The following is a 12,215-nucleotide window of genomic DNA, read 5'->3' on the forward strand; positions in this document are numbered from 1 at the left end:
TATAAGGCAGCCCAGAGAGATGTCACACACAGATGCATTTACTTATATGCCTATGTGCGCCCGAGAGACTGTAAACTACAAACATTCACATCAATAATTCAATCTTGATGTATCTACATAAACGAATAAATAATTGCGTCTACACATATGTACGTATACGAGCAGCGGAGCGGCAATGCACAAACACATGCATATATCTTATCTCAGTGGTCACAAGAGAGGGCAATAATTTGTGCACGTAGTTGTGGCTGGAAATTTTGTAGCCGAAACAACTAGTAACTTCTGGAAATCGAAGAGCCTAGAAGTATGCAGCGTAAACTATAAAAGCGGTGCAGGCGAGTAAGAAGTAATTCAGTTTGATTTGAGTTGTCAAGCAGTTGCGATTAAGACGATATCTAGCGAGCAATAGCAGTATTATTTTGAATAGTAGAGGTTCATTGAGCTATCAATCAGTGTGGTTATTAAGCAAGCTATTCGTTGCACAGTTTGAGTGTATTGTGAAGTACTTTAATAAAGGCCATTTTGCATTATTACAAATTGGAGTTATTTATTCAACAGTTTAGTGATTCGAACTTAGCAGAGGATTGCAAATAAGAGGATTTGCAAGCAAATTCGTTACAGTATCTTCGCATGTATGTATGTATATTTGAATAAACACTGGCGCTTCATTGCAGGGCTGGGGGAGGGGGGGGGGCTGGGGAGAGTTCCACCCCCAAAGCCATCGTAACTTTACAAATCTATGACCAGATGTCAATTGTCCCCTTAAATTTTATTTTTACTCCAAAATGGAAATGGTTTTTTGCCACAGGATTTTCTTTCTCAAAATTAAGGCGAATTCAGTAGCAGGTTTTGCTATCCCAACAACCGATTGCTTCTTCTTGATTATTTTCCATACAACACCATGTAGGTACAACAGTATGTCAGTTAATCGAAATCTATGAAAATTTTCTTCTGACTTGAAATTCTTCTGGAGGACGAATTGGTTGAATTCGCTTATATGGATTCGCCTTGTTCAAAGTAATACTAAAAATTTGATTAAAAAAAAAAAAAAACAAGTAAGGAAGGTTAAGTTCGGGTGTAACCGAACATTACATACTCAGTTGAGAGCTATGGTGACAACATAAGGGAAAATAACCATGTAGGAAAATCAACCGAGGGTAACCCTGGAATGTGTTTGTATGACATGTGTATCAAATGAAAGGTATTAAAGAGTATTTTAGGAGGAGTGGGCCATAGTTCTATAGGTGGACGCCATTTAGGGATATCGCCATAAAGGTGGATCAGGGTTGACTCTAGAATTTGTTTGTACGATATGGGTATCAAATGAAAGGGGTTAATGAGTATTTTAAAAGGGAGTGATCGTTAGTTCCATAGGTTGACGCCTTTTCGAGATATCGCTATTAACCCTAGACTAGTAAACATATTTTTTTGAATGGTAAACATAGCCTGTGAGGCGCATTTTATAAAAACGCATTATATCGCCTTTATAAAAACAAAGCTTTATTAAAACAAAAGCAAAAATATATTCCTTATATCTTTCGTAACAAAAATAAACAAAAAACAATTCATTTTCTTAATCTAAAAAATATTGTATAGTCGTATAAGTAGATCACATTTTTTAAGTGGTGGTATACAGAGATCGTTTGGAAAAAAAAACACAATACTTCCATTCGAGAAAATTGTGTAAATCTTCTCTGGCTTATAGATATTATATCAATTTTACATCCTAAATAATAATATGAACTTCTATGTAAGAACAAATTGTGCACAGTAAAAAAAAATTGTGTGTTTTTTTCACCTAGTTTTTCCGTCACATTGCCAACAGTTCGGTGATCTGTGCTCTAAACAGTAAGTTTTTTTGCATTTTGCGCAGTAATATACACTCATACGCTTCAACTTCAGATCACAGAAATCGCATCTTGATCTTTTACCCTCTTTTATTCCATCGTCTGAATCTGCTACGTAAGTGGGGTCAGCCAAACTGTCATCCGAATCGAAATCTACTTCTAAGTCGTCCTCCAACTCACTTCCATCTAGCGATATCGCCTCCAGCCATTTTATTAGTTGCGCTTCAGAAGTAGCCATCTCTAAAAGTATAAAATTATATACAAGCCCTAACTTTTAGCCACAAAAAAAAAAATAGGCAAATAAAAACCTACAAAAAAATTACCTTTATTGCTAAAGAGTGCCTCGCAGGCGACGCATATACATATGTTTCAGCAGCGCAACGGAGCAAAAGCAAAAAACTACTTCAAACAAGTTCGTTCAACACTTAACTGTTTTGGCACGAACGCATGCTTGCTTGGAATCAGCGATTCGGAAATATCGAAAAAAAATAATATTTATGCGCCTGATAGCCGATGTTTACCGTTCTAGGGTTAAGGTGGACCAAAGGTGACTCTAGAATGCGTTTGTACGATATGGGTATCAAATTAAAGGTATTAATGAGAGTTTTAAAAGGGAGTGGTGGTAGTTGTATAGGTGGTCGCCTTTTCGAGATATCGCCATAAAGGTGGACCAGGGGTGACTCTAGAATGCGTTTTTACAATATGGGTATCAAACGAAAGGCGTTAATGAGTATTTTAAAAGAGAGTGGGCCTTAGTTCTATAGGTGGACGCCTTTTCGAGATATCGCCATAAAGGTGGACCAGGAGTGACTCTAGACTTTGTTTGTACGATATAGGTATCAAATAAAAGGTGTTAATGAGTCTTTTTAAAAGGGAGTGGGCCTTAGTTCTATAGGTGGTCGCCTTTTCGAGATATCGCCATAAAGGTGGACCAGGGGTGACTCTAGAATATGTTCGTACGATATGGGTATCAAATGAAAGGTGTTAAGGAGTATTTTAAGAGGGCGTTTGTACAATATGGGTATCAAACGAAAGGCGTTAATGAGTATTTTAAAAGATAGTGGGCCTTAGTTCTAAAGGTGGACGCCTTTTCGAGATATCGCCATAAAGGTGGACCAGGGGTGACTCTAGACTTTGTTTTTACGATATAGGTATCAAATAAAAGGTGTTAATAAGTATTTTTAAAAGGGAGTGGGCCTTAGTTCTATAGGTGGACGCCTTTTTGAGATGTTGTCATAAAGGTGGACCAGGGGTGACTCTATCAAATTAAAGGTATTAATGAGGGTTTTAAAAGGGAGTGGTGGTAGTTGTATATGTGAAGCCCTTTTCCAGATATCGACCAAAATGTGGACCAGGGTCACTCAGAACTTCACCTTTCGGGTACCGCTAGTTTATTTATATATGTAATACCACGAACAGTATTCCTGCCAAGATTTCAAGGGTTTTTTATTTCGCCCTGCAGAACTTTTTCATTTTATTCTAATTAATATGGTAGGTGTCACACCCATTTTAAAAAATTTTTTTCTAAAGTTATATTTTGCATCAATAAACCAATCCAAATACCATGTTTCATCCCTTTTTTCGTATTTGGTATAGAATTATGGCATTTTTTCATTTTTCGTAATTTTCGATAACGAAAAAGTGGGCGTGGTCATAGTCAGATTTCGGTCAGTTTTTATACCAATACAAAGTGAGTTCAGATAAATACGTGAACTGAGTTTAGTAAAGATATATCGACTTTTGCTCAAGTTATCGTGTTAACGGTCGAGCGGAAGGACAGACGGTCGACTGTGTATAAAAACTGGGCGTGGCTTCAGCCGATTTCGCCCTTTTTCACAGAAATAAGTTATTGTCCCAGAGTCTATGCCCCTACCAAATTTCAAAAGGATTGGTTAATTTTTGTTCGACTTATGGCGTTAAAAGTATCCTAGACAAATTAAATGAAAAAGGGCGGAGCCACGCCCATTTTGAAATTTTCTTTTATTTTTGCATTTTGTTGCACCATATCATTACTGGAGTTGAATGTTGACATAATTTACTTATATACTGTAAAGATATTAAATTTTTTGTTAAAAGTTGACTTCAAAAAAAATTTTTTTTAAGTGGGCGTGGTCGTTCTCCGATTTTGCTAATTTTTATTAAGCATACATATAGTAATAGGTGTAACGTTCTTGCCAAATTTCATCGTGATATCCTTAACGACTGTCAAATTACAGCTTGCAAAACTTTGAAAAAACCTTCTTTTAAAAGCGGGCGGTGCCAAGCCCATTGTCCAAAATTTTACTAATTTTCGATTCTGCATCATAAGTTCAACCCACCTACCAAGTTTCATCGCTTTATCCGACTTTGGTAATGAATTATTGCGATTTTTCGATTTTTCGAAATTTTCGATACCGAAAAGTGGGCGTAGCTATAGTCCGATTTCGTTCATTTTAAATAGCTATCTGAGATGAGTGCTCAGGAACCTACATACCAAATTTCATCAAGATACCTCAAAATTTACTCAAGCTATCGTGTTAACGGACGGACGGACGGACGGACATGGCTCAATCAAATTTTTTTCGATCCTGATGATTTTGATATATAGAAGTCTATATCTATCTCGATTCCTTTATACCTATACAACCTACCGTTATCCAGTCAAAGTTAATATACTCTGTGAGCTCTGCTCAACAGAGTATACAAAAACTATCTAATATGCATGGCATTTTTTTTTTGAATATTATAAAAAATCTTTTAAAAAATTTACGAAACAAATTCTATTGACTATTGTAAAAGTCCCTTAAATATTCACGTTCTGAGGAATTAACACACACTGCCCATCATGCGAAAGAGTTATGTCACCATATCTCCAATCCTAATACGGAGCGAGAAGTACCAGGATTGGTGACGTATACCAAAATGGAATGGTCAATAAAAACATTTGCCAAGCTCAAATTGCCAGGTACAATGGGATATTCCCTGATATGCTGCCTATGGCCGGTGGAACGATTATAGAATGTGTTAGAATAATCTTTGAGGGTTGCATAAAACTGAACCACGTTCCGCAATCTTGGCGAATAGCTCGAGTAGTCTTCATACCGAAAGCGGGAAAAGCCAATCACCCGCACCCAAAAGACTACAGGCCTATTAATTTGACATAGTTTCTGTTTAAACTCTAGAGAGATTAATAGATGTGTATATAAAATCAAATATGAACGAGGAATTCTTCTCTTTAACACAACATGCTTGCACCAAAAGCAAGTCAGTCGATACTGCATTGTATAGGGTGGGCATGAATATAGATAAAGCCCTGGAACACCAGTACTATGTGCAAGGTGTTTCTCTGGACAAAGCCGGAGCTTTCAATAATGTCTCGAAAAGAGTAATAACAGACAGTCCCAACTCGATTGAAGTTCATCCAGCTTTAGCAAATTGGATTGGCTCCATTTTAAGCTGTAGAATGATCACATCGCAATGGGGTTTGTGCAAGGTAACGAAATCTGTAAACAGAGGAACGCCGCAGGGTTGGGGTTTATCACCAATACTGTGGACGCTGGTTATAAACCAATTGCTTAGGCGGTTCGACGGAGGACCAGTCAAACTTACGGCATATGCAGATGACATTTCAGTCATCATAAGTGGCAAAGTTCTAACAACAATTAGCTCTCTGATGGGTCAGGCACTTCGGCATGTACATGCCTGGGCATATGGAGTCGGGTTAACCGCCAACGCGGAAAAACAGATCTAGTATTATTTACAAGGAAGTATAAGGTCCCTAATTGGACTAAGCCTAAGCTTGGAAGGGTAACCCTGCTAGAAAAGTGTAGAAGTTATACTTACTAGATAGTAAGTTGTCGTGGAAACTCCATGTGGAAGAGAGAGCGAAGAAAGCCTCCGCGGCACTTTATGCATACAAGAGGATGCTAGGATGCATGTGAGGCCTATCACCTAAACTCGCTCATTGGGTGTTTACTACAAATGTAAAACCTATACCTTACAATGGAGTTCTTGTTTGGTGAACAGCCGCACAAAAAAGTGCGTTTACCAAAGAGTTTGCAGAGTATCAATGATAAGCATAACGGGAGCCCTAAATACTACCCCGACAGCAGCACAACACGCCATTCTACACATCCCGCATGTAGACCTAATGACCAAAAACATCGCTTTACCAACTACAAAAACGCCTAAGACCTGGGGCAGCCATATGACCATAGCAGTATAGCGCCATCTAATATCGGGCAAACGGAATATATGCTTCCGTACCCGAGCTTCGAAAGAGATCTTGGGGCCACAATTCAGCCGGAGGGTTGGTGCCACGGCGCAGAAATGGCAGAAAATACTATACATGTGTATATGGATGGTTCCAAATTAATAGAAGGGGTCGATGGCCGATGAGTTGGCAAAGGCGGGGCAACGAAGAGTTTGTAAAAAGCAGGCATCACCTCCAGATTTGAAATTAAGTGTTAGGTTAGGTTGAACTGGCCGGTCCATGAGGACCCCACATAGAGTGAATAAGTCCGTATTATTACCAAAAGTTTTTTTTTAACGACCAAACTGAAAAACCCTATCAAAAACCAGGACCTTTGTTATAAAATAACTCCTTCCTCTTGGCAAATACTAGAAGCATCCTAGGACTTACGCCAATTGCTGCTGCTAGATCTGACAGCTGTATCACTCCTAATAGATGGAGTCTTATCCTGGCAAGCGCAGGGCACGAGCACAGAACGTGCTCGATCGTTTCCTCCTCCAGCCCGCACTTCCTACATCTGCATTCACTGACCAAGCCTAATTTAAAGGCATGTGACGCCAGAAGGCAGTGTCCAGTCAGAATACTCGTCATGAGAATACAGTCCTCTCTTTTTAATGATAGAAGCAACTTTGTTAATCTAAGGTTGTAGAACCTACACATAATCTTCGACACTTTACAACCCCGCGCTTGAACCCATGCCTTCTCTGCTTGGTCGATAATGTGCACCTCCCGCCTTCGTTTAATCTCGCCCAGTCTAATTGGGGCGTCTACGGAGCAAGCTTCAAGGGATGCGCCCTTTTTAGCTAGTTCATCCTCTTTTTCATTCCCATCTTTTCTCATAGGCCCTGGGACCCAATATAGATGTACGCTTCTCCCTTTCCCGATTCTCTCCAGGGGCTGCTTACACTCTAACACGCATTTAGATGCTGTGCTTTGCGGGATAATTGCCTTAATTGCTGCTTGACTGTCAATATAAAAGTTAACACGATTGCAGTTTGGGCTATTTTCTTCCAGGGTTTCAACTGCTTTGGTTACTGCCACTATTTCCGATTGGAAAACGCTACAGTAACCCGGTAGTCTATAGGATCTGTTTATTTCCGTATCAGCACAGTATACCACAGACCCTACTCCTTCCACTACTTTGGAATCATCTGTGTACACATGTATCGCCTCGTCCGCCATTTGAGCACCCTTGCGCCAAGCGTCCACCTCTATTGTGGCCTTAAGATAGCCCTCGAAGAGCAGATAGGGAATCAGGTAGTCTGTTCGTCTTGTGATACTACTATGGCCGTGTGGTCGGCGCTCAAGCTGCCCCGAAGCACCGAGCCTGGTTGCAGTTGTTAACGTTATGTTCATTCCTACCAGGGCTATAGGTGGAATGTGCAGAATGGCATACATTGCAGCTGTCGGGGTTGTTTTCAGGGCTCCCGTAATGCTAAGTATTGATAGTCTGCATACCCCCTCTAATTTTTTGAGGTAGATTGCTTTTTGTGTGGCTTTGGACCAAACAAGAACTCCATAGTATAGAATAGGGCTTTCAATCGCTGTAAAAACGCAATGAGAAAGAGAGGGCGGTAAGCCCCACGTACAACCCACCATTCTTTTGCATGCATAAAGTGCCGTTGAAGTCTTCTTCACCCTCTCCTCCACGTTGAGCTTCAATTACAGCTTACTGTCTAGAATGGTCCCTAGATATTTTGTACAAGGTTTCTCCTGTAGTGGTCACCCCTCCCAACTTAGACCTGATCCTTGAACCTCTTTGTTAACAAGACCATATCCGTCTTATCTGCGTTGACTTTCAACCCGACATTTGATGCTCACTTATGAATATCCCGAAGCGCCAGATCCATGAAAGAGCTAATCGTTGGAAGGCACTTTCCACTTATGACAATTGCAACGTCATCTGCGTAAGCCGTAAATTTTACGGGTCCCTCATCGAATCGCATGAGCAGTTGGTTGTTGACCAGCGTCCACAGCAGAGGTGATAGCACCCCTCCCTCGGCGTTCCCCTGTCCACTGATTTCGTGGCCTCGTACAATCCCAATTGTGACGTAAACTTCTTGCAATTTAACATGCAGCTGATCCATCTCGTTAACGCTGGATATACTTTAATGTAATTAAGACCATCCATAATCGCCCATTTAGAAACATTATTGAAAGCCCAGACAATGTCTTAGAAGACATCTAGAGCATATTCCTTATATTCCAAGGCTTTCTCTATGCTTATACCCTATGCAATGCGGTGTCTGTCGACTTGCCTTTGGTGTACGCATGTTGTATCGTGGAGAGCAGCTTTTCATCCACATTGGACTTTATGTACACATCTATCAGCCTCTCAAAGTTTTGAGCAGAAATGATGTTAAGCTAATGGGTATATAGTCTTTGGGATATACGTGACCGATCTTCCCCGCCTTTGGTAGGAAATCTACACGAGCAGTTCTCCAAGAGTGCGGTACATGATTCAGTCTTATGCACCCATCGAATATTATTTTAAGCCATTCCACGACCGCCCTACTTGAGACTTGTAGCATGGCCGGGAATATACCATCTGGGCCCGGCGATTTAAACTTAGAAAATGTCTTCACTGCCCACTCTATCTTGGTATCGGTCACCAAACCCGGCACTACTAGCTCCGTGAACGAAGTGTGAGTGATGTCTGTTGGCTCTTCTAAACCATCTCCCGATGGGAAATGTGTACCGAGAAGCACCTCAAAGGATTCCTCACTATTACGTGACCATTCCCCGTTCTCTTTCTTTATTAGTCCCTGGACTGTTTCCCCTTCCTAGGACTTTTCTCAACCGTGCTGTTTAGCTGGAGTACTCTATGTTCGTACAGAAACTTTTCCATTAGATTCCCTTCGCCCTGGAAATTTCATGCATGTAGATACTAAGTAGATCCCTGTACTCGTCCCGATACGCTTCTCTTTCCGCGGTCTTTGCTAGATTAAACATTTCTTTTGCCTGTATTCTTAGAAGATCCAGCTCCACCATGGCGGCTTTGCTTTTGCTCTTAATCTTCGTAGAGGGCAATCTTTATTATATGCAGTCATAAGCGTCCTTGTTAGGAATTCATTGTTGTTGTTGTTGTTGTAGCAGTGCTTCGCCCCATCCAATAGGTGCGACCGATCACAAATTGTCTTAAATATCCTCCAACGGGAGTCCAAAGAAACTTGCTGTTTCAAGAGGAGTGGACCATAATGAGAGGGGTGTTACAGGCGTTGGTTCCACATTACAATTAAAGAGATGGTTGGTGTCATGTGGGGACACATACATGTGGGGCATACATTTTGTATGTCGCGGTTGATTCTGGATAGGTAAGAGTTTAACCTGTTACTGTATCCAGATCAAAGTTGAGCTAGAGTGACTCGTGTTTCCCTGGGGACTGTGTGTTCCTCTTCCGCAAGTTTTGGGTACTGTTATTTGAGTACTAAATTCACCGGGCAATTCCCGGAATAAAGGTCCGACGCCTCTTTGTGGAGTTCACTGAGGACCTGCTTGTGTTTTTTGGCTTCATACGGCTGAGTTCTCAGGTGCCGTATTTCCTCACAATGCTTATGGAGATGACTCCTTAAGCCGCTGGGTGATGTTGGCTCATCAATCAGATATCTGTAGGGATACCCAGGTTTCTGGGTATTCAACGGGAACTGTTTGGTTAGCATCTCATTTCTCTCCCTGATGGAGAGTATTCGCGCCTCATTATGTAGATGGTGCTCTGTGTACATAAGAAGACAGCCCGTGGCGATTCTGATAGCAGTATTTTGGCAGGCCTGTAGCTTCTTCCAGTGAGTAGTTTTAAGGCTTGGCGACCATATAGGGGACGCGTAGCATGCAATCGGCTGGCCAATTGCTTTGTATGTGGTAATGAGCGTTTCTTTATATTTTCCCCAAGTACTGTCAGCAAGAGATTTGAGGATTTTATGACGGCTTTGGATTTTCGGTACAATTGCGGCTGCATGCTCCCAAAATGTAGATCCTGATCAAACGTCAAACCCAAAATTTTGGGGTGTAGGACAGTCGGTAGCGTAGTGCTATCGACGTGGATGTTCAAAATGGTCGATATTTGGGACGTCCATGTTGTAAATAAGGTCGCGGAGGATTTAATTGGTGATAATACCAGGTTTCGTGCGGCGAAAATACTGGAGAGATCAGGGAGGTAGCCGTTTATTCTGTTGCAAAGCACATCGATCTGTGGGCCTGGCCCTGTGGCCATTATTGTGCAGTCATAGACGTAGGAAACGATAGTAACTCCTTCTGGTGGCGAATGTAGCTTTGATATGTAGAAATTAAATAAGAGTGGGGATAAGACACCACCCTGTGGCACCCCTTGTTTAATTCTTCTTGGTTTTGATGTTTCGTTTCTAAATTGCACCGATGCCTGCCGACCACCCGGATAATTTGCGGTCCACATTTTAAGATGTGGGGAAGGGTAGATCCTTCCCGGTCTTGCAGTAACGCGCCATGGTTGACCGTATCAAAAGCTTTTGATAGATCTAGCGCAACGAGTACTGTTCTACGGTGGGGGTTTTGATTTAAACCGAAATTTATCTGGGTACGAATGGCATCTAGCGCGGGGGTGGTGCTATGGAGTTTTCTAAAGCCATGTTGATGATAAGCTAGCTGCGAATTTGCTTTGAAGTAGGGGAGCAAAATGGCTTCAAGCGTCTTGGCTACTGGCGATAGGAGAGATATCGGGCTCTCCTATGTTAGCTGGTTTCCCAGGTTTTAGTAGCGGGACCACCTTGGCCATTTTCCATTTTTCGGGATGACAAAGTTGGAAAGAGACAGGTTGAAGACATGCGCTAAATATTTGAAACCCTCTTTCCCTAGACTTTTAAGCATCGGCATGGCTATGTCGTCTGGGCCCAGAGATTTGGATGGGTTAGCATGACCGATGGCATCCTCAACCTCTTTGGCGGTGATGGTAGATGGAGGCGCGCTGAATTTATGTTTACGCGCGTGTCTGTTGGCCCTCCGTCTATCTTTTTCGACCGCAGAATGCATTATATATTGTCGGCAGAAAGCGCTCGCGCATTTTTTCGCATCCGACAGCACTTTATCGCCAAAGGCGATGGAAATTTTGTTACTGTGCTTAGACGGATTCTATAGGGACTTTTCGGTGAACCAAAGCTTACCTACACCGGTAGAGAGGTTACAACCGCTTAGGTGCTCCTCCCATTTCGCCCGCTTGTGTTCATCCCTTATTTTGGGTTCGCCGGGATCGAGATGTCTTATAAGGTCACGTTCTTTCGCTAAATTTGCGGCCTCCGCCGGAAATTGAGGCCGAATTTCGGGAATTCTACCGGCGGGAATGAAGCGAGCCGAGGCGGATTCAATGACCTTGCGGAAAGCACGCTCCCCTTGGCGAGCATCAGTCGGGATAGGGAGTGCAGCAAAGCGGTTGTCTGTAAAGGATTTGTATTCGTCCCACTTTCCCTTTTTAAAGTTTCTGAAAGTGCGTTTTTCTGTGACTATGAAGTCGGGTGCGCGCACGAGCGAAATAAGTATAGGCAGGTGTTCGGATGCCAATGTTACCATCGGCTGCCGGTTAACGCAGTTTACGAGTCCTGCGCTCACGATTGATATATCCGGGAAACTGTGACAGCTTCATACCATACGTGTGGGGGCTTCCCCGTTTTTTGTGCAGAAAGGCGTTTCTTCTATTTGATCCGCCAAAATCTCACACCTACTGTCTGCCTGCAAGTTTGAATGCCATAAATCGTGATGGGCATTGAAATCGCCTAAGATAATGCGATTATTGCCAGTGAGTAATGCGCTGATGTTAGGGCGGTATCCACTGGGGCAAAAGGTGGCAGGAGGGATGTAGATTTGATGATTTCAAGGTTTGCATCGCCTGACCGGACAGATAAGCCTTGACGTTCTAAGACACTGTCCCTGCGGTCGATGTCGGAAGCAAATAAATGATATTGCACTGAGTGGTGTAAGATAAACGCGAGGCCGCCTCCATTTCCACTCTCACTATTTTTTTTGTGGACATTATACCCAAAACAGGTCTGCAGATCAGAACATCTAGGAAAGTGGCACAGTCTAAGACAGGAGCTGCATTGGGCGGATGTCGCAAACATATATATTCTGTGCTGGCAAACGGTGCAAACAGAGGTAGGGACTAAGAGTGTGTT

The 12,215-nt window shown here is 42.1% G+C and overlaps 1 protein-coding gene across 11 annotated transcripts in view; it reads right to left on the bottom strand.

The window, feature by feature from the left end:
- plh (pasang lhamu) overlaps positions 1-12,215 on the bottom strand; it is a 180,785-nt gene that overhangs the window by 145,497 nt on the left and 23,073 nt on the right. The window contains exon 1 of one of the 11 annotated variants that reach the window (XM_067787677.1): positions 2,171-2,338. The exons of the other annotated variants lie outside the window; for them this stretch is intronic. The gene's annotated coding sequence lies outside the window, so the exon portion shown is untranslated. Of the gene's footprint in view, positions 1-2,170; positions 2,339-12,215 lie in introns of those variants that run through there. 11 annotated transcript variants of the gene reach the window in all.

Source organism: Eurosta solidaginis, chromosome 1 (genome assembly GCF_040869045.1).
Source record: "Eurosta solidaginis isolate ZX-2024a chromosome 1, ASM4086904v1, whole genome shotgun sequence".
Classification (NCBI taxonomy): Eukaryota; Metazoa; Arthropoda; class Insecta; order Diptera; family Tephritidae; genus Eurosta; species Eurosta solidaginis.